General features: G+C 33.0%; 1 protein-coding gene across 1 annotated transcript in view; it reads left to right on the top strand.

Moving 5' to 3' along the window:
* The window catches only part of otud7a (OTU deubiquitinase 7A), a 243,612-nt gene that overhangs the window by 81,335 nt on the left and 139,104 nt on the right, over nt 1–23,173 (top strand). The window lies entirely within an intron of this gene.

Below are 23,173 nucleotides of genomic sequence, written 5' to 3'. Positions count from 1 at the left end.
CTGTAGATAAAACTACATTATCTGTTTGGTTATAGATTACTGGTAGTCTGTAGATAAAACAACATATATCTGTTTGGTTATAGATTACTGGTAGTCTGTAGATAAAACAACATCTATCTATCTGTTTGGTTACAGATTACTGGTAGTCTGTAGATAAAACAACATCTATCTGTTTGGTTACAGATTACTGGTAGTCTGTAGATAAAACAACATCTATTTGTTTGGATACAGATTACTGGTAGTCTGTAGATAAAACAACAACATCTATCTGTTTGGTTACAGATTACTGGTAGTCTGTAGATAAAACAACATCTATCTGTTTGGATACAGATTACTGTTAGTCTGTAGATACAACAACAACATCTATCTGTTTGGTTACAGATTACTGGTAGTCTGTAGATAAAACAACAACATATATCTGTTTGGATACAGATTACTGGTAGTCTGTAGATACAACAACAACATCTATCTGTTTGGTTACAGATTACTGGTAGTCTGTAGATAAAACAACAACATCTATCTGTTTGGTTACAGATTACTGGTAGTCTGTAGATAAAACAACAACATCTATCTGTTTGGTTACAGATTACTGGTAGTCTGTAGATAAAACAACAACATCTATCTGTTTGGTTACAGATTACTGGTAGTCTGTAGATAAAACAACTATCTGTTTGGTTACAGATTACTGGTAGTCTGTAGATAAAACAACTATCTGTTTGGTTACAGATTACTGGTAGTCTGTAGATAAAACAACAACATCTATCTGTTTGGTTACAGATTACTGGTAGTCTGTAGATAAAACAACTATCTGTTTGGTTACAGATTACTGGTAGTCTGTAGATAAAACAACAACATCTATCTGTTTGGTTACAGATTACTGGTAGTCTGTAGATAAAACAACAACATCTATCTGTTTGGTTACAGATTACTGGTAGTCTGTAGATAAAACAACTATCTGTTTGGTTACAGATTACTGGTAGTCTGTAGATAAAACAACAACATCTATCTGTTTGGATACAGATTACTGGTAGTCTGTAGATAAAACAACAGCATCTATCTGTTTGCTAACAGATTACTGGTAGTCTGTAGATAAAACAACATCTATCTGTTTGGTTACAGATTACTGGTAGTCTGTAGATAAAACAACAACATCTATCTGTTTGGTTACAGATTACTGGTAGTCTGTAGATAAAACAACATCTATCTGTTTGGTTACAGATTACTGGTAGTCTGTAGATATAACAACATCTATCTGTTTGGTTACAGATTACTGGTAGTCTGTAGATAAAACAACAACATCTATCTGTTTGGTTACAGATTACTGGTAGTCTGTAGATAAAACAACATCTATCTGTTTGGATACAGATTATTGTTAGTCTGTAGATACAACAACAACATCTATCTGTTTGGTTACAGATTACTGGTAGTCTGTAGATAAAACAACATTATCTGTTTGGTTACATATTACTGGTAGTCTGTAGATAAAACAACATCTATCTGTTTGGTTACAGATTACTGCTAGTCTGTAGATAAAACAACAACATCTATCTGTTTGCTAACAGATTACTGGTAGTCTGTAGATAAAACAACATCTATCTGTTTGGTTACAGATTACTGGTAGTCTGTAGATAAAACACCATCTATCTGTTTGGTTACAGATTACTGGTAGTCTGTAGATAAAACAATATCTTTCTGTTTGGTTACAGATTACTGGTAGTCTGTAGATAAAAAAACATCATCTATCTGTTTGGTTACAGATTACTGGTAGTCTATAGATTAAACAACATCTATCTGTTTGGTTACAGATTACTGGTAGTCTGTAGATAAAACAACAACATCTATCTGTTTGGTTACAGATTACTGGTAGTCTGTAGATAAAACTACATTATCTGTTTGGTTATAGATTACTGGTAGTCTGTAGATAAAACAACATATATCTGTTTGGTTATAGATTACTGGTAGTCTGTAGATAAAACAACATCTATCTATCTGTTTGGTTACAGATTACTGGTAGTCTGTAGATAAAACAACATCTATCTGTTTGGTTACAGATTACTGGTAGTCTGTAGATAAAACAACATCTATTTGTTTGGATACAGATTACTGGTAGTCTGTAGATAAAACAACAACATCTATCTGTTTGGTTACAGATTACTGGTAGTCTGTAGATAAAACAACATCTATCTGTTTGGATACAGATTACTGTTAGTCTGTAGATACAACAACAACATCTATCTGTTTGGTTACAGATTACTGGTAGTCTGTAGATAAAACAACAACATATATCTGTTTGGATACAGATTACTGGTAGTCTGTAGATACAACAACAACATCTATCTGTTTGGTTACAGATTACTGGTAGTCTGTAGATAAAACAACTATCTGTTTGGTTACAGATTACTGGTAGTCTGTAGATAAAATAACTATCTGTTTGGTTACAGATTACTGGTAGTCTGTAGATAAAACAACAACATCTATCTGTTTGGTTACAGATTACTGGTAGTCTGTAGATAAAACAACTATCTGTTTGGTTACAGATTACTGGTAGTCTGTAGATAAAACAACAACATCTATCTGTTTGGTTACAGATTACTGGTAGTCTGTAGATAAAACAACAACATCTATCTGTTTGGTTACAGATTACTGGTAGTCTGTAGATAAAACAACTATCTGTTTGGTTACAGATTACTGGTAGTCTGTAGATAAAACAACAACATCTATCTGTTTGGATACAGATTACTGGTAGTCTGTAGATAAAACAACAACATCTATCTGTTTGGTTACAGATTACTGGTAGTCTGTAGATAAAACAACATCTATCTGTTTGGATACAGATTATTGTTAGTCTGTAGATACAACAACAACATCAATCTGTTTGGTTACAGATTACTGGTAGTCTGTAGATAAAACAACATTATCTGTTTGGTTACATATTACTGGTAGTCTGTAGATAAAACAACATCTATCTGTTTGGTTACAGATTACTGCTAGTCTGTAGATAAAACAACAACATCTATCTGTTTGCTAACAGATTACTGGTAGTCTGTAGATAAAACAACATCTATCTGTTTGGTTACAGATTACTGGTAGTCTGTAGATAAAACACCATCTATCTGTTTGGTTACAGATTACTGGTAGTCTGTAGATAAAACAATATCTTTCTGTTTGGTTACAGATTACTGGTAGTCTGTAGATAAAAAAACATCATCTATCTGTTTGGTTACAGATTACTGGTAGTCTATAGATTAAACAACATCTATCTGTTTGGTTACAGATTACTGGTAGTCTGTAGATAAAACAAAATCTATCTGTTTGGATACAGATTACTGGTAGTCTGTAGATATAACAACATCTATCTGTTTGGTTACAGATTACTGGTAGTCTGTAGATAAAACAACAACATCTATCTGTTTGGTTACAGATTACTGGTAGTCTGTAGATAAAACAACATCATCTATCTGTATGGATACAGATTACTGGTAGTCTGTAGATAAAACAACATCTATCTGTTTGGATACAGATTACTGGTAGTCTGTAGATAAAACAACAGCATCTATCTGTTTGCTAACAGATTACTGGTAGTCTGTAGATAAAACAACATCTATCTGTTTGGATACAGATTACTGGTAGTCTGTAGATAAAACAACATCTATCTGTTTGGTTACAGATTACTGCTAGTCTGTAGATAAAACAACAGCATCTATCTGTTTGGTTACAGATTACTCGTAGTCTGTAGATAAAACAACAACATATATCTGTTTGAATACAAATTACTGGTAGTCTGTAGATACAACAACAACATCTATCTCTTTGGTTACAGATTACTGATAGTCTGTAGATAAAACAACAACATCTATCTGTTTGGTTACAGATTACTGCTAGTCTGTAGATACAACAACAGCATCTATCTGTTTGGTTACAGATTACTGGTAGTCTGTAGATAAAACAACAACATATATATGTTTGGTTACAGATTACTGGTAGTCTGTAGATAAAACCACATCTATCTGTTTGGTTACAGATTACTGGTAGTCTGTAGATAAAACAACAACATCTATCTGTTTGGTTACATATTACTGGTAGTCTGTAGATAAACCAACATATATCTGTTTGGTTACAGATTACTGCTAGTCTGTAGATAAAACAACAACATCTATCTGTTTGCTAACAGATTACTGGTAGTCTGTAGATAAAACAACATCTATCTGTTTGGTTACAGATTACTGGTAGTCTGTAGATAAAACAGCATCTATCTGTTTGGTTACACATTACTGTTAGTCTGTAGGTAAAACAACATCTATCTGTTTGGTTACAGATTACTGGTAGTCTATAGATTAAACAACATCTATCTGTTTGGTTACAGTTTACTGGTAGTCTGTAGATAAAACAACATCTATCTGTTTGGATACAGATTACTGGTTGTCTGTAGATAAAACAACAGCATCTATCTGTTTGCTAACAGATTACTGGTAGTCTGTAGATAAAACAACATCTATCCGTTTGGTTACAGATTACTGGTAGTCTGTAGATAAAACAACATCTATCTGTTTGGATACAGATTACTGTTAGTCTGTAGATACAACAACAACATCTATCTGTTTGGTTACAGATTACTGGTAGTCTGTAGATAAAACAACAACATATATCTGTTTGGATACAGATTACTGGTAGTCTGTAGATACAACAACAACATCTATCTGTTTGGTTACAGATTACTGGTAGTCTGTAGATAAAACAACAACATCTATCTGTTTGGTTACAGATTACTGGTAGTCTGTAGATAAAACAACAACATCTATCTGTTTGGTTACAGATTACTGGTAGTCTGTAGATAAAACAACTATCTGTTTGGTTACAGATTACTGGTAGTCTGTAGATAAAACAACAACATCTATCTGTTTGGATACAGATTACTGGTAGTCTGTAGATAAAACAACAACATCTATCTGTTTGGATACAGATTACTGGTAGTCTGTAGATAAAACAACAACATCTATCTGTTTGGTTACAGATTACTGGTAGTCTGTAGATAAAACAACATCTATCTGTTTGGATACAGATTATTGTTAGTCTGTAGATACAACAACAACATCTATCTGTTTGGTTACAGATTACTGGTAGTCTGTAGATAAAACAACATTATCTGTTTGGTTACATATTACTGGTAGTCTGTAGATAAAAAAACATCATCTATCTGTTTGGTTACAGATTACTGGTAGTCTATAGATTAAACAACAACTATCTGTTTGGTTACAGATTACTGGTAGTCTGTAGATAAAACAAAATCTATCTGTTTGGATACAGATTACTGGTAGTCTGTAGATATAACAACATCTATCTGTTTGGTTACAGATTACTGGTAGTCTGTAGATAAAACAACAACATCTATCTGTTTGGTTACAGATTACTGGTAGTCTGTAGATAAAACAACATCATCTATCTGTATGGATACAGATTACTGGTAGTCTGTAGATAAAACAACATCTATCTGTTTGGATACAGATTACTGGTAGTCTGTAGATAAAACAACAGCATCTATCTGTTTGCTAACAGATTACTGGTAGTCTGTAGATAAAACAACATCTATCTGTTTGGATACAGATTACTGGTAGTCTGTAGATAAAACAACATCATCTATCTGTTTGGTTACAGATTACTGCTAGTCTGTAGATACAACAACAGCATCTATCTGTTTGGTTACAGATTACTGGTAGTCTGTAGATAAAACAACAACATATATATGTTTGGTTACAGATTACTGGTAGTCTGTAGATAAAACCACATCTATCTGTTTGGTTACAGATTACTGGTAGTCTGTAGATAAAACAACAACATCTATCTGTTTGGTTACATATTACTGGTAGTCTGTAGATAAACCAACATATATCTGTTTGGTTACAGATTACTGCTAGTCTGTAGATAAAACAACAACATCTATCTGTTTGCTAACAGATTACTGGTAGTCTGTAGATAAAACAACATCTATCTGTTTGGTTACAGATTACTGGTAGTCTGTAGATAAAACAGCATCTATCTGTTTGGTTACACATTACTGGTAGTCTGTAGGTAAAACAACATCTATCTGTTTGGTTACAGATTACTGGTAGTCTATAGATTAAACAACATCTATCTGTTTGGTTACAGTTTACTGGTAGTCTGTAGATAAAACAACATCTATCTGTTTGGATACAGATTACTGGTTGTCTGTAGATAAAACAACAGCATCTATCTGTTTGCTAACAGATTACTGGTAGTCTGTAGATAAAACAACATCTATCTGTTTGGTTACAGATTACTGGTAGTCTGTAGATAAAACAACATCTATCTGTTTGGTTACAGATTACTGCTAGTCTGTAGATAAAACAACAGCATCTATCTGTTTGGTTACAGATTACTGGTAGTCTGTAGATAAAACAACAACATATATCTGTTTGAATACAAATTACTGGTAGTCTGTAGATACAACAACAACATCTATCTCTTTGGTTACAGATTACTGATAGTCTGTAGATAAAACAACAACATCTATCTGTTTGGTTACAGATTACTGCTAGTCTGTAGATACAACAACAGCATCTATCTGTTTGGTTACAGATTACTGGTAGTCTGTAGATAAAACAACAACATATATATGTTTGGTTACAGATTACTGGTAGTCTGTAGATAAAACCACATCTATCTGTTTGGTTACAGATTACTGGTAGTCTGTAGATAAAACAACAACATCTATCTGTTTGGTTACATATTACTGGTAGTCTGTAGATAAACCAACATATATCTGTTTGGTTACAGATTACTGCTAGTCTGTAGATAAAACAACAACATCTATCTGTTTGCTAACAGATTACTGGTAGTCTGTAGATAAAACAACATCTATCTGTTTGGTTACAGATTACTGGTAGTCTGTAGATAAAACAGCATCTATCTGTTTGGTTACACATTACTGGTAGTCTGTAGGTAAAACAACATCTATCTGTTTGGTTACAGATTACTGGTAGTCTATAGATTAAACAACATCTATCTGTTTGGTTACAGTTTACTGGTAGTCTGTAGATAAAACAACATCTATCTGTTTGGATACAGATTACTGGTAGTCTGTAGATAAAACAACAACATCTATCTGTTTGGTTACAGATTACTGCTAGTCTGTTGATACAACAACAGCATCTATCTGTTTGGTTACAGATTACTGGTAGTCTGTAGATAAAACAACATCTATCTGTTTGGTTACAGATTACTGGTAGTCTGTAGATAAAACAACAACATATATATGTTTGGTTACAGATTACTGGTAGTCTGTAGATAAAACCACATCTATCTGTTTGGTTACAGATTACTGGTAGTCCGTAGATAAAACAACAACATCTATCTGTTTGGTTACATATTACTGGTAGTCTGTAGATAAAACAACATCTATCTGTTTGGTTACAGATTACTGCTAGTCTGTAGATAAAACAACAACATCTATCTGTTTGGTTACAGATTACTGGTAGTCTGTAGATAAAACAGCATCTATCTGTTTGGTTACACATTACTGGTAGTCTGTAGATAAAACAACATCTATCTGTTTGGTTACAGATTACTGGTAATCTGTAGATAAAACAACATCATCTATCTGTTTGGTTACAGATTAATGGTAGTCTATAGATTAAACAACATATATCTGTTTGGTTACAGATTACTGGTAGTCTGTAGATAAAACAACATCTACCTGTTTGGATACAGATTACTGGTAGTCTGTAGATAAAACAACAGCATCTATCTGTTTGCTAACAGATTACTGGTAGTCTGTAGATAAAACAACATCTATCTGTTTGGTTACAGATTACTGGTAGTCTGTAGATAAAACAACATCTATCTGTTTGGATACAGATTACTGGTAGTCTGTAGATAAAACAACAGCATCTATCTGTTTGCTAACAGATTACTGGTAGTCTGTAGATAAAACAACATCTATCTGTTTGGTTACAGATTACTGGTAGTCTGTAGATAAAACAGCATCTATCTGTTTGGTTACAGATTACTGGTAGTCTGTAGATAAAACAGCATCTAACTGTTTGGTTACAGATTACTGGTAGTCTGTAGATAAAACAACATCTATCTGTTTGGTTACAGATTATTGGTAGTCTGTAGATAAAACAACAACATCTATCTGTTTGGTTACAAATTACTGGTAGTCTATAGATTAAACAACATCTATCTGTTTGGTTACAGATTACTGGTAGTCTGTAGATAAAACAAAATCTATCTGTTTGGATACAGATTACTGGTAGTCTGTAGATAAAACAACATCTATCTGTTTGGTTACAGATTACTGGTAGTCTGTAGATAAAACAACAACATATATATGTTTGGTTACAGATTACTGGTAGTCTGTAGATAAAACCACATCTATCTGTTTGGTTACAGATTACTGGTAGTCCGTAGATAAAACAACAACATCTATCTGTTTGGTTACATATTACTGGTAGTCTGTAGATAAAACAACATCTATCTGTTTGGTTACAGATTACTGCTAGTCTGTAGATAAAACAACAACATCTATCTGTTTGGTTACAGATTACTGGTAGTCTGTAGATAAAACAGCATCTATCTGTTTGGTTACACATTACTGGTAGTCTGTAGATAAAACAACATCTATCTGTTTGGTTACAGATTACTGGTAATCTGTAGATAAAACAACATCATCTATCTGTTTGGTTACAGATTAATGGTAGTCTATAGATTAAACAACATATATCTGTTTGGTTACAGATTACTGGTAGTCTGTAGATAAAACAACATCTACCTGTTTGGATACAGATTACTGGTAGTCTGTAGATAAAACAACAGCATCTATCTGTTTGGTTACAGATTACTGGTAGTCTGTAGATAAAACAACATCTATCTGTTTGGTTACAGATTACTGGTAGTCTGTAGATAAAACAACAACATATATATGTTTGGTTACAGATTACTGGTAGTCTGTAGATAAAACCACATCTATCTGTTTGGTTACAGATTACTGGTAGTCCGTAGATAAAACAACAACATCTATCTGTTTGGTTACATATTACTGGTAGTCTGTAGATAAAACAACATCTATCTGTTTGGTTACAGATTACTGCTAGTCTGTAGATAAAACAACAACATCTATCTGTTTGGTTACAGATTACTGGTAGTCTGTAGATAAAACAGCATCTATCTGTTTGGTTACACATTACTGGTAGTCTGTAGATAAAACAACATCTATCTGTTTGGTTACAGATTACTGGTAATCTGTAGATAAAACAACATCATCTATCTGTTTGGTTACAGATTAATGGTAGTCTATAGATTAAACAACATATATCTGTTTGGTTACAGATTACTGGTAGTCTGTAGATAAAACAACATCTACCTGTTTGGATACAGATTACTGGTAGTCTGTAGATAAAACAACAGCATCTATCTGTTTGCTAACAGATTACTGGTAGTCTGTAGATAAAACAACATCTATCTGTTTGGTTACAGATTACTGGTAGTCTGTAGATAAAACAACATCTATCTGTTTGGATACAGATTACTGGTAGTCTGTAGATAAAACAACAGCATCTATCTGTTTGCTAACAGATTACTGGTAGTCTGTAGATAAAACAACATCTATCTGTTTGGTTACAGATTACTGGTAGTCTGTAGATAAAACAGCATCTATCTGTTTGGTTACAGATTACTGGTAGTCTGTAGATAAAACAGCATCTATCTGTTTGGTTACAGATTACTGGTAGTCTGTAGATAAAACAACATCTATCTGTTTGGTTACAGATTATTGGTAGTCTGTAGATAAAACAACAACATCTATCTGTTTGGTTACAAATTACTGGTAGTCTATAGATTAAACAACATCTATCTGTTTGGTTACAGATTACTGGTAGTCTGTAGATAAAACAACAACATATATATGTTTGGTTACAGATTACTGGTAGTCTGTAGATAAAACCACATCTATCTGTTTGGTTACAGATTACTGGTAGTCCGTAGATAAAACAACAACATCTATCTGTTTGGTTACATATTACTGGTAGTCTGTAGATAAAACAACATCTATCTGTTTGGTTACAGATTACTGCTAGTCTGTAGATAAAACAACAACATCTATCTGTTTGGTTACAGATTACTGGTAGTCTGTAGATAAAACAGCATCTATCTGTTTGGTTACACATTACTGGTAGTCTGTAGATAAAACAACATCTATCTGTTTGGTTACAGATTACTGGTAATCTGTAGATAAAACAACATCATCTATCTGTTTGGTTACAGATTAATGGTAGTCTATAGATTAAACAACATATATCTGTTTGGTTACAGATTACTGGTAGTCTGTAGATAAAACAACATCTACCTGTTTGGATACAGATTACTGGTAGTCTGTAGATAAAACAACAGCATCTATCTGTTTGGTTACAGATTACTGGTAGTCTGTAGATAAAACAACATCTATCTGTTTGGTTACAGATTACTGGTAGTCTGTAGATAAAACAACAACATATATATGTTTGGTTACAGATTACTGGTAGTCTGTAGATAAAACCACATCTATCTGTTTGGTTACAGATTACTGGTAGTCCGTAGATAAAACAACAACATCTATCTGTTTGGTTACATATTACTGGTAGTCTGTAGATAAAACAACATCTATCTGTTTGGTTACAGATTACTGCTAGTCTGTAGATAAAACAACAACATCTATCTGTTTGGTTACAGATTACTGGTAGTCTGTAGATAAAACAGCATCTATCTGTTTGGTTACACATTACTGGTAGTCTGTAGATAAAACAACATCTATCTGTTTGGTTACAGATTACTGGTAATCTGTAGATAAAACAACATCATCTATCTGTTTGGTTACAGATTAATGGTAGTCTATAGATTAAACAACATATATCTGTTTGGTTACAGATTACTGGTAGTCTGTAGATAAAACAACATCTACCTGTTTGGATACAGATTACTGGTAGTCTGTAGATAAAACAACAGCATCTATCTGTTTGCTAACAGATTACTGGTAGTCTGTAGATAAAACAACATCTATCTGTTTGGTTACAGATTACTGGTAGTCTGTAGATAAAACAACAACATCTATCTGTTTGGTTACAGATTACTGGTAGTCTGTAGATAAAACAAAATCTATCTGTTTGGATACAGATTACTGGTAGTCTGTAGATAAAAGAACATCTATCTGTTTGGATACAGATTACTGGTAGTCTGTAGATAAAACAACATCTATCTGTTTGGTTACAGATTACTGGTAGTCTGTAGATAAAACAACATCTATCTGTTTGGATACAGATTACTGGTAGTCTGTAGATAAAACAACAACATCTATCTGTTTGGTTACAGATTACTGGTAGTCTGTAGATAAAACAACATCTATCTGTTTGGATACAGATTACTGTTAGTCTGTAGATACAACAACAACATCTATCTGTTTGGTTACAGATTACTGGTAGTCTGTAGATAAAACAACAACATCTATCTGTTTGGATACAGATTACTGGTAGTCTGTAGATAAAACAACAACATCTATCTGTTTGGTTACAGATTACTGGTAGTCTGTAGATAAAACAACATCTATCTGTTTGGATACAGATTATTGTTAGTCTGTAGATACAACAACAACATCTATCTGTTTGGTTACAGATTACTGGTAGTCTGTAGATAAAACAACATTATCTGTTTGGTTACATATTACTGGTAGTCTGTAGATAAAACAACATCTATCTGTTTGGTTACAGATTACTGCTAGTCTGTAGATAAAACAACAACATCTATCTGTTTGCTAACAGATTACTGGTAGTCTGTAGATAAAACAACATCTATCTGTTTGGTTACAGATTACTGGTAGTCTGTAGATAAAACACCATCTATCTGTTTGGTTACAGATTACTGGTAGTCTGTAGATAAAACAATATCTTTCTGTTTGGTTACAGATTACTGGTAGTCTGTATATAAAAAAACATCATCTATCTGTTTGGTTACAGATTACTGCTAGTCTATAGATTAAACAACATCTATCTGTTTGGTTACAGATTACTGGTAGTCTGTAGATAAAAAAAAATCTATCTGTTTGGATACAGATTACTGGTAGTCTGTAGATATAACAACATCTATCTGTTTGGTTACAGATTACTGGTAGTCTGTAGATAAAACAACAACATCTATCTGTTTGGTTACAGATTACTGGTAGTCTGTAGATAAAACAACATCATCTATCTGTATGGATACAGATTACTGGTAGTCTGTAGATAAAACAACATCTATCTGTTTGGATACAGATTACTGGTAGTCTGTAGATAAAACAACAGCATCTATCTGTTTGCTAACAGATTACTGGTAGTCTGTAGATAAAACAACATCTATCTGTTTGGTTACAGATTACTGGTAGTCTGTAGATAAAACAACATCTATCTGTTTGGTTACAGATTACTGCTAGTCTGTAGATAAAACAACAGCATCTATCTGTTTGGTTACAGATTACTCGTAGTCTGTAGATAAAACAACAACATATATCTGTTTGAATACAAATTACTGGTAGTCTGTAGATACAACAACAACATCTATCTCTTTGGTTACAGATTACTGGTAGTCTGTAGATAAAACAACAACATCTATCTGTTTGGTTACAGATTACTGCTAGTCTGTAGATACAACAACAGCATCTATCTGTTTGGTTACAGATAACTGGTAGTCTGTAGATAAAACAACAACATATATATGTTTGGTTACAGATTACTGGTAGTCTGTAGATAAAACCACATCTATCTGTTTGGTTACAGATTACTGGTAGTCTGTAGATAAAACAACAACATCTATCTGTTTGGTTACATATTACTGGTAGTCTGTAGATAAACCAACATATATCTGTTTGGTTACAGATTACTGCTAGTCTGTAGATAAAACAACAACATCTATCTGTTTGCTAACAGATTACTGGTAGTCTGTAGATAAAACAACATCTATCTGTTTGGTTACAGATTACTGGTAGTCTGTAGATAAAACAGCATCTATCTGTTTGGTTACACATTACTGGTAGTCTGTAGGTAAAACAACATCTATCTGTTTGGTTACAGATTACTGGTAGTCTATAGATTAAACAACATCTATCTGTTTGGTTACAGTTTACTGGTAGTCTGTAGATAAAACAAAATCTATCTGTTTGGATACAGATTACTGGTAGTCTGTAGATAAAACAACATCTATCTGTTTGGTTACAGATTACTGGTAGTCTGTAGATAAAACAACAACATATATATGTTTGGTTACAGATTACTGGTAGTCTGTAGATAAAACCACATCTATCTGTTTGGTTACAGATTACTGGTAGTCCGTAGATAAAACAACAACATCTATCTGTTTGGTTACATATTACTGGTAGTCTGTAGATAAAACAACATCTATCTGTTTGGTTACAGATTACTGCTAGTCTGTAGATAAAACAACAACATCTATCTGTTTGGTTACAGATTACTGGTAGTCTGTAGATAAAACAGCATCTATCTGTTTGGTTACACATTACTGGTAGTCTGTAGATAAAACAACATCTATCTGTTTGGTTACAGATTACTGGTAATCTGTAGATAAAACAACATCATCTATCTGTTTGGTTACAGATTAATGGTAGTCTATAGATTAAACAACATATATCTGTTTGGTTACAGATTACTGGTAGTCTGTAGATAAAACAACATCTACCTGTTTGGATACAGATTACTGGTAGTCTGTAGATAAAACAACAGCATCTATCTGTTTGGTTACAGATTACTGGTAGTCTGTAGATAAAACAACATCTATCTGTTTGGTTACAGATTACTGGTAGTCTGTAGATAAAACAACAACATATATATGTTTGGTTACAGATTACTGGTAGTCTGTAGATAAAACCACATCTATCTGTTTGGTTACAGATTACTGGTAGTCCGTAGATAAAACAACAACATCTATCTGTTTGGTTACATATTACTGGTAGTCTGTAGATAAAACAACATCTATCTGTTTGGTTACAGATTACTGCTAGTCTGTAGATAAAACAACAACATCTATCTGTTTGGTTACAGATTACTGGTAGTCTGTAGATAAAACAGCATCTATCTGTTTGGTTACACATTACTGGTAGTCTGTAGATAAAACAACATCTATCTGTTTGGTTACAGATTACTGGTAATCTGTAGATAAAACAACATCATCTATCTGTTTGGTTACAGATTAATGGTAGTCTATAGATTAAACAACATATATCTGTTTGGTTACAGATTACTGGTAGTCTGTAGATAAAACAACATCTACCTGTTTGGATACAGATTACTGGTAGTCTGTAGATAAAACAACAGCATCTATCTGTTTGCTAACAGATTACTGGTAGTCTGTAGATAAAACAACATCTATCTGTTTGGTTACAGATTACTGGTAGTCTGTAGATAAAACAACATCTATCTGTTTGGATACAGATTACTGGTAGTCTGTAGATAAAACAACAGCATCTATCTGTTTGCTAACAGATTACTGGTAGTCTGTAGATAAAACAACATCTATCTGTTTGGTTACAGATTACTGGTAGTCTGTAGATAAAACAGCATCTATCTGTTTGGTTACAGATTACTGGTAGTCTGTAGATAAAACAGCATCTATCTGTTTGGTTACAGATTACTGGTAGTCTGTAGATAAAACAGCATCTATCTGTTTGGTTACAGATTACTGGTAGTCTGTAGATAAAACAACATCTATCTGTTTGGTTACAGATTATTGGTAGTCTGTAGATAAAACAACAACATCTATCTGTTTGGTTACAAATTACTGGTAGTCTATAGATTAAACAACATCTATCTGTTTGGTTACAGATTACTGGTAGTCTGTAGATAAAACAAAATCTATCTGTTTGGATACAGATTACTGGTAGTCTGTAGATAAAACAACATCTATCTGTTTGGATACAGATTACTGGTAGTCTGTAGATAAAACAACATCTATCTGTTTGGTTACAGATTACTGGTAGTCTGTAGATAAAACAACATCTATCTGTTTGGATACAGATTACTGGTAGTCTGTAGATAAAACAACAACATCTATCTGTTTGGTTACAGATTACTGGTAGTCTGTAGATAAAACAACATCTATCTGTTTGGATACAGATTACTGGTAGTCTGTAGATATAACAACATCTATCTGTTTGGTTACAGATTACTGGTAGTCTGTAGATAAAACAACAACATCTATCTGTTTGGTTACAGATTACTGGTAGTCTGTAGATAAAACAACATCATCTATCTGTATGGATACAGATTACTGGTAGTCTGTAGATAAAACAACATCTATCTGTTTGGATACAGATTACTGGTAGTCTGTAGATAAAACAACAGCATCTATCTGTTTGCTAACAGATTACTGGTAGTCTGTAGATAAAACAACATCTATCTGTTTGGTTACAGATTACTGGTAGTCTGTAGATAAAACAACATCTATCTGTTTGGTTACAGATTACTGCTAGTCTGTAGATAAAACAACAGCATCTATCTGTTTGGTTACAGATTACTCGTAGTCTGTAGATAAAACAACAACATATATCTGTTTGAATACAAATTACTGGTAGTCTGTAGATACAACAACAACATCTATCTCTTTGGTTACAGATTACTGGTAGTCTGTAGATAAAACAACAACATCTATCTGTTTGGTTACAGATTACTGCTAGTCTGTAGATACAACAACAGCATCTATCTGTTTGGTTACAGATTACTGGTAGTCTGTAGATAAAACAACAACATATATATGTTTGGTTACAGATTACTGGTAGTCTGTAGATAAAACCACATCTATCTGTTTGGTTACAGATTACTGGTAGTCTGTAGATAAAACAACAACATCTATCTGTTTGGTTACATATTACTGGTAGTCTGTAGATAAACCAACATATATCTGTTTGGTTACAGATTACTGCTAGTCTGTAGATAAAACAACAACATCTATCTGTTTGCTAACAGATTACTGGTAGTCTGTAGATAAAACAACATCTATCTGTTTGGTTACAGATTACTGGTAGTCTGTAGATAAAACAGCATCTATCTGTTTGGTTACACATTACTGGTAGTCTGTAGGTAAAACAACATCTATCTGTTTGGTTACAGATTACTGGTAGTCTATAGATTAAACAACATCTATCTGTTTGGTTACAGTTTACTGGTAGTCTGTAGATAAAACAAAATCTATCTGTTTGGATACAGATTACTGGTAGTCTGTAGATAAAACAACATCTATCTGTTTGGTTACAGATTACTGGTAGTCTGTAGATAAAACAACAACATATATATGTTTGGTTACAGATTACTGGTAGTCTGTAGATAAAACCACATCTATCTGTTTGGTTACAGATTACTGGTAGTCCGTAGATAAAACAACAACATCTATCTGTTTGGTTACATATTACTGGTAGTCTGTAGATAAAACAACATTTATCTGTTTGGTTACAGATTACTGCTAGTCTGTAGATAAAACAACAACATCTATCTGTTTGGTTACAGATTACTGGTAGTCTGTAGATAAAACAGCATCTATCTGTTTGGTTACACATTACTGGTAGTCTGTAGATAAAACAACATCTATCTGTTTGGTTACAGATTACTGGTAATCTGTAGATAAAACAACATCATCTATCTGTTTGGTTACAGATTAATGGTAGTCTATAGATTAAACAACATATATCTGTTTGGTTACAGATTACTGGTAGTCTGTAGATAAAACAACATCTACCTGTTTGGATACAGATTACTGGTAGTCTGTAGATAAAACAACAGCATCTATCTGTTTGGTTACAGATTACTGGTAGTCTGTAGATAAAACAACATCTATCTGTTTGGTTACAGATTACTGGTAGTCTGTAGATAAAACAACAACATATATATGTTTGGTTACAGATTACTGGTAGTCTGTAGATAAAACCACATCTATCTGTTTGGTTACAGATTACTGGTAGTCCGTAGATAAAACAACAACATCTATCTGTTTGGTTACATATTACTGGTAGTCTGTAGATAAAACAACATCTATCTGTTTGGTTACAGATTACTGCTAGTCTGTAGATAAAACAACAACATCTATCTGTTTGGTTACAGATTACTGGTAGTCTGTAGATAAAACAGCATCTATCTGTTTGGTTACACATTACTGGTAGTCTGTAGATAAAACAACATCTATCTGTTTGGTTACAGATTACTGGTAATCTGTAGATAAAACAACATCATCTATCTGTTTGGTTACAGATTAATGGTAGTCTATAGATTAAACAACATATATCTGTTTGGTTACAGATTACTGGTAGTCTGTAGATAAAACAACATCTACCTGTTTGGATACAGATTACTGGTAGTCTGTAGATAAAACAACAGCATCTATCTGTTTGCTAACAGATTACTGGTAGTCTGTAGATAAAACAACATCTATCTGTTTGGTTACAGATTACTGGTAGTCTGTAGATAAAACAACATCTATCTGTTTGGATACAGATTACTGGTAGTCTGTAGATAAAACAACAGCATCTATCTGTTTGCTAACAGATTACTGGTAGTCTGTAGATAAAACAACATCTATCTGTTTGGTTACAGATTACTGGTAGTCTGTAGATAAAACAGCATCTATCTGTTTGGTTACAGATTACTGGTAGTCTGTAGATAAAACAGCATCTATCTGTTTGGTTACAGATTACTGGTAGTCTGTAGATAAAACAGCATCTATCTGTTTGGTTACAGATTACTGGTAGTCTGTAGATAAAACAACATCTATCTGTTTGGTTACAGATTATTGGTAGTCTGTAGATAAAACAACAACATCTATCTGTTTGGTTACAAATTACTGGTAGTCTATAGATTAAACAACATCTATCTGTTTGGTTACAGATTACTGGTAGTCTGTAGATAAAACAAAATCTATCTGTTTGGATACAGATTACTGGTAGTCTGTAGATAAAACAACATCTATCTGTTTGGATACAGATTACTGGTAGTCTGTAGATAAAACAACATCTATCTGTTTGGTTACAGATTACTGGTAGTCTGTAGATAAAACAACATCTATCTGTTTGGATACAGATTACTGGTAGTCTGTAGATAAAACAACAACATCTATCTGTTTGGTTACAGATTACTGGTAGTCTGTAGATATAACAACATCTATCTGTTTGGTTACAGATTACTGGTAGTCTGTAGATAAAACAACAACATCTATCTGTTTGGTTACAGATTACTGGTAGTCTGTAGATAAAACAACATCATCTATCTGTATGGATACAGATTACTGGTAGTCTGTAGATAAAACAACATCTATCTGTTTGGATACAGATTACTGGTAGTCTGTAGATAAAACAACAGCATCTATCTGTTTGCTAACAGATTACTGGTAGTCTGTAGATAAAACAACATCTATCTGTTTGGTTACAGATTACTGGTAGTCTGTAGATAAAACAACATCTATCTGTTTGGTTACAGATTACTGCTAGTCTGTAGATAAAACAACAGCATCTATCTGTTTGGTTACAGATTACTCGTAGTCTGTAGATAAAACAACAACATATATCTGTTTGAATACAAATTACTGGTAGTCTGTAGATACAACAACAACATCTATCTCTTTGGTTACAGATTACTGGTAGTCTGTAGATAAAACAACAACATCTATCTGTTTGGTTACAGATTACTGCTAGTCTGTAGATACAACAACAGCATCTATCTGTTTGGTTACAGATTACTGGTAGTCTGTAGATAAAACAACAACATATATATGTTTGGTTACAGATTACTGGTAGTCTGTAGATAAAACCACATCTATCTGTTTGGTTACAGATTACTGGTAGTCTGTAGATAAAACAACAACATCTATCTGTTTGGTTACATATTACTGGTAGTCTGTAGATAAACCAACATATATCTGTTTGGTTACAGATTACTGCTAGTCTGTAGATAAAACAACAACATCTATCTGTTTGCTAACAGATTACTGGTAGTCTGTAGATAAAACAACATCTATCTGTTTGGTTACAGATTACTGGTAGTCTGTAGATAAAACAGCATCTATCTGTTTGGTTACACATTACTGGTAGTCTGTAGGTAAAACAACATCTATCTGTTTGGTTACAGATTACTGGTAGTCTATAGATTAAACAACATCTATCTGTTTGGTTACAGTTTACTGGTAGTCTGTAGATAAAACAAAATCTATCTGTTTGGATACAGATTACTGGTAGTCTGTAGATAAAACAACATCTATCTGTTTGGTTACAGATTACTGGTAGTCTGTAGATAAAACAACAACATATATATGTTTGGTTACAGATTACTGGTAGTCTGTAGATAAAACCACATCTATCTGTTTGGTTACAGATTACTGGTAGTCCGTAGATAAAACAACAACATCTATCTGTTTGGTTACATATTACTGGTAGTCTGTAGATAAAACAACATCTATCTGTTTGGTTACAGATTACTGCTAGTCTGTAGATAAAACAACAACATCTATCTGTTTGGTTACAGATTACTGGTAGTCTGTAGATAAAACAGCATCTATCTGTTTGGTTACACATTACTGGTAGTCTGTAGATAAAACAACATCTATCTGTTTGGTTACAGATTACTGGTAATCTGTAGATAAAACAACATCATCTATCTGTTTGGTTACAGATTAATGGTAGTCTATAGATTAAACAACATATATCTGTTTGGTTACAGATTACTGGTAGTCTGTAGATAAAACAACATCTACCTGTTTGGATACAGATTACTGGTAGTCTGTAGATAAAACAACAGCATCTATCTGTTTGGTTACAGATTACTGGTAGTCTGTAGATAAAACAACATCTATCTGTTTGGTTACAGATTACTGGTAGTCTGTAGATAAAACAACAACATATATATGTTTGGTTACAGATTACTGGTAGTCTGTAGATAAAACCACATCTATCTGTTTGGTTACAGATTACTGGTAGTCCGTAGATAAAACAACAACATCTATCTGTTTGGTTACATATTACTGGTAGTCTGTAGATAAAACAACATCTATCTGTTTGGTTACAGATTACTGCTAGTCTGTAGATAAAACAACAACATCTATCTGTTTGGTTACAGATTACTGGTAGTCTGTAGATAAAACAGCATCTATCTGTTTGGTTACACATTACTGGTAGTCTGTAGATAAAACAACATCTATCTGTTTGGTTACAGATTACTGGTAATCTGTAGATAAAACAACATCATCTATCTGTTTGGTTACAGATTAATGGTAGTCTATAGATTAAACAACATATATCTGTTTGGTTACAGATTACTGGTAGTCTATAGATTAAACAACATCTATCTGTTTGGTTACAGTTTACTGGTAGTCTGTAGATAAAACAAAATCTATCTGTTTGGATACAGATTACTGGTAGTCTGTAGATAAAACAACATCTATCTGTTTGGTTACAGATTACTGGTAGTCTGTAGATAAAACAACAACATATATATGTTTGGTTACAGATTACTGGTAGTCTGTAGATAAAACCACATCTATCTGTTTGGTTACAGATTACTGGTAGTCCGTAGATAAAACAACAACATCTATCTGTTTGGTTACATATTATTGGTAGTCTGTAGATAAAACAACATCTATCTGTTTGGTTACAGATTACTGCTAGTCTGTAGATAAAACAACAACATCTATCTGTTTGGTTACAGATTACTGGTAGTCTGTAGATAAAACAGCATCTATCTGTTTGGTTACACATTACTGGTAGTCTGTAGATAAAACAACATCTATCTGTTTGGTTACAGATTACTGGTAATCTGTAGATAAAACAACATCATCTATCTGTTTGGTTACAGATTAATGGTAGTCTATAGATTAAACAACATATATCTGTTTGGTTACAGATTACTGGTAGTCTGTAGATAAAACAACATCTACCTGTTTGGATACAGATTACTGGTAGTCTGTAGATAAAACAACAGCATCTATCTGTTTGGTTACAGATTACTGGTAGTCTGTAGATAAAACAACATCTATCTGTTTGGTTACAGATTACTGGTAGTCTGTAGATAAAACAACAACATATATCTGTTTGGTTACAGATTACTGGTAATCTGTAGATAAAACAACATCATCTATCTGTTTGGTTACAGATTAATGGTAGTCTATAGATTAAACAACATATATCTGTTTGGTTACAGATTACTGGTAGTCTGTAGATAAAACAACATCTACCTGTTTGGATACAGATTACTGGTAGTCTGTAGATAAAACAACAGCATCTATCTGTTTGCTAACAGATTACTGGTAGTCTGTAGATAAAACAACATCTATCTGTTTGGTTACAGATTACTGGTAGTCTGTAGATAAAACAGCATCTATCTGTTTGGTTACAGATTACTGGTAGTCTGTAGATAAAACAGCATCTATCTGTTTGGTTACAGATTACTGGTAGTCTGTAGATAAAACAGCATCTATCTGTTTGGTTACAGATTACTGGTAGTCTGTAGATAAAACAACATCTATCTGTTTGGTTACAGATTATTGGTAGTCTGTAGATAAAACAACAACATCTATCTGTTTGGTTACAAATTACTGGTAGTCTATAGATTAAACAACATCTATCTGTTTGGTTACAGATTACTGGTAGTCTGTAGATAAAACAAAATCTATCTGTTTGGATACAGATTACTGGTAGTCTGTAGATAAAACCACATCTATCTGTTTGGTTACAGATTACTGGTAGTCCGTAGATAAAACAACAACATCTATCTGTTTGGTTACATATTACTGGTAGTCTGTAGATAAAACAACATCTATCTGTTTGGTTACAGATTACTGCTAGTCTGTAGATAAAACAACAACATCTATCTGTTTGGTTACAGATTACTGGTAGTCTGTAGATAAAACAGCATCTATCTGTTTGGTTACACATTACTGGTAGTCTGTAGATAAAACAACATCTATCTGTTTGGTTACAGATTACTGGTAATCTGTAGATAAAACAACATCATCTATCTGTTTGGTTACAGATTAATGGTAGTCTATAGATTAAACAACATATATCTGTTTGGTTACAGATTACTGGTAGTCTATAGATTAAACAACATCTATCTGTTTGGTTACAGTTTACTGGTAGTCTGTAGATAAAACAAAATCTATCTGTTTGGATACAGATTACTGGTAGTCTGTAGATAAAACAACATCTATCTGTTTGGTTACAGATTACTGGTAGTCTGTAGATAAAACAACAACATATATATGTTTGGTTACAGATTACTGGTAGTCTGTAGATAAAACCACATCTATCTGTTTGGTTACAGATTACTGGTAGTCCGTAGATAAAACAACAACATCTATCTGTTTGGTTACATATTATTGGTAGTCTGTAGATAAAACAACATCTATCTGTTTGGTTACAGATTACTGCTAGTCTGTAGATAAAACAACAACATCTATCTGTTTGGTTACAGATTACTGGTAGTCTGTAGATAAAACAGCATCTATCTGTTTGGTTACACATTACTGGTAGTCTGTAGATAAAACAACATCTATCTGTTTGGTTACAGATTACTGGTAATCTGTAGATAAAACAACATCATCTATCTGTTTGGTTACAGATTAATGGTAGTCTATAGATTAAACAACATATATCTGTTTGGTTACAGATTACTGGTAGTCTGTAGATAAAACAACATCTACCTGTTTGGATACAGATTACTGGTAGTCTGTAGATAAAACAACAGCATCTATCTGTTTGGTTACAGATTACTGGTAGTCTGTAGATAAAACAACATCTATCTGTTTGGTTACAGATTACTGGTAGTCTGTAGATAAAACAACAACATATATCTGTTTGGTTACAGATTACTGGTAATCTGTAGATAAAACAACATCATCTATCTGTTTGGTTACAGATTAATGGTAGTCTATAGATTAAACAACATATATCTGTTTGGTTACAGATTACTGGTAGTCTGTAGATAAAACAACATCTACCTGTTTGGATACAGATTACTGGTAGTCTGTAGATAAAACAACAGCATCTATCTGTTTGCTAACAGATTACTGGTAGTCTGTAGATAAAACAACATCTATCTGTTTGGTTACAGATTACTGGTAGTCTGTAGATAAAACAGCATCTATCTGTTTGGTTACAGATTACTGGTAGTCT

Source organism: Salmo salar, chromosome 11 (assembly GCF_965601325.2).
Source record: "Salmo salar chromosome 11, fSalSal1, whole genome shotgun sequence".
NCBI classification, from domain to species: Eukaryota; Metazoa; Chordata; class Actinopteri; order Salmoniformes; family Salmonidae; genus Salmo; species Salmo salar.
The sequence above is the reverse complement of the archived record's forward strand: the minus strand, read 5'-3'. Positions and strand labels throughout refer to the sequence as shown.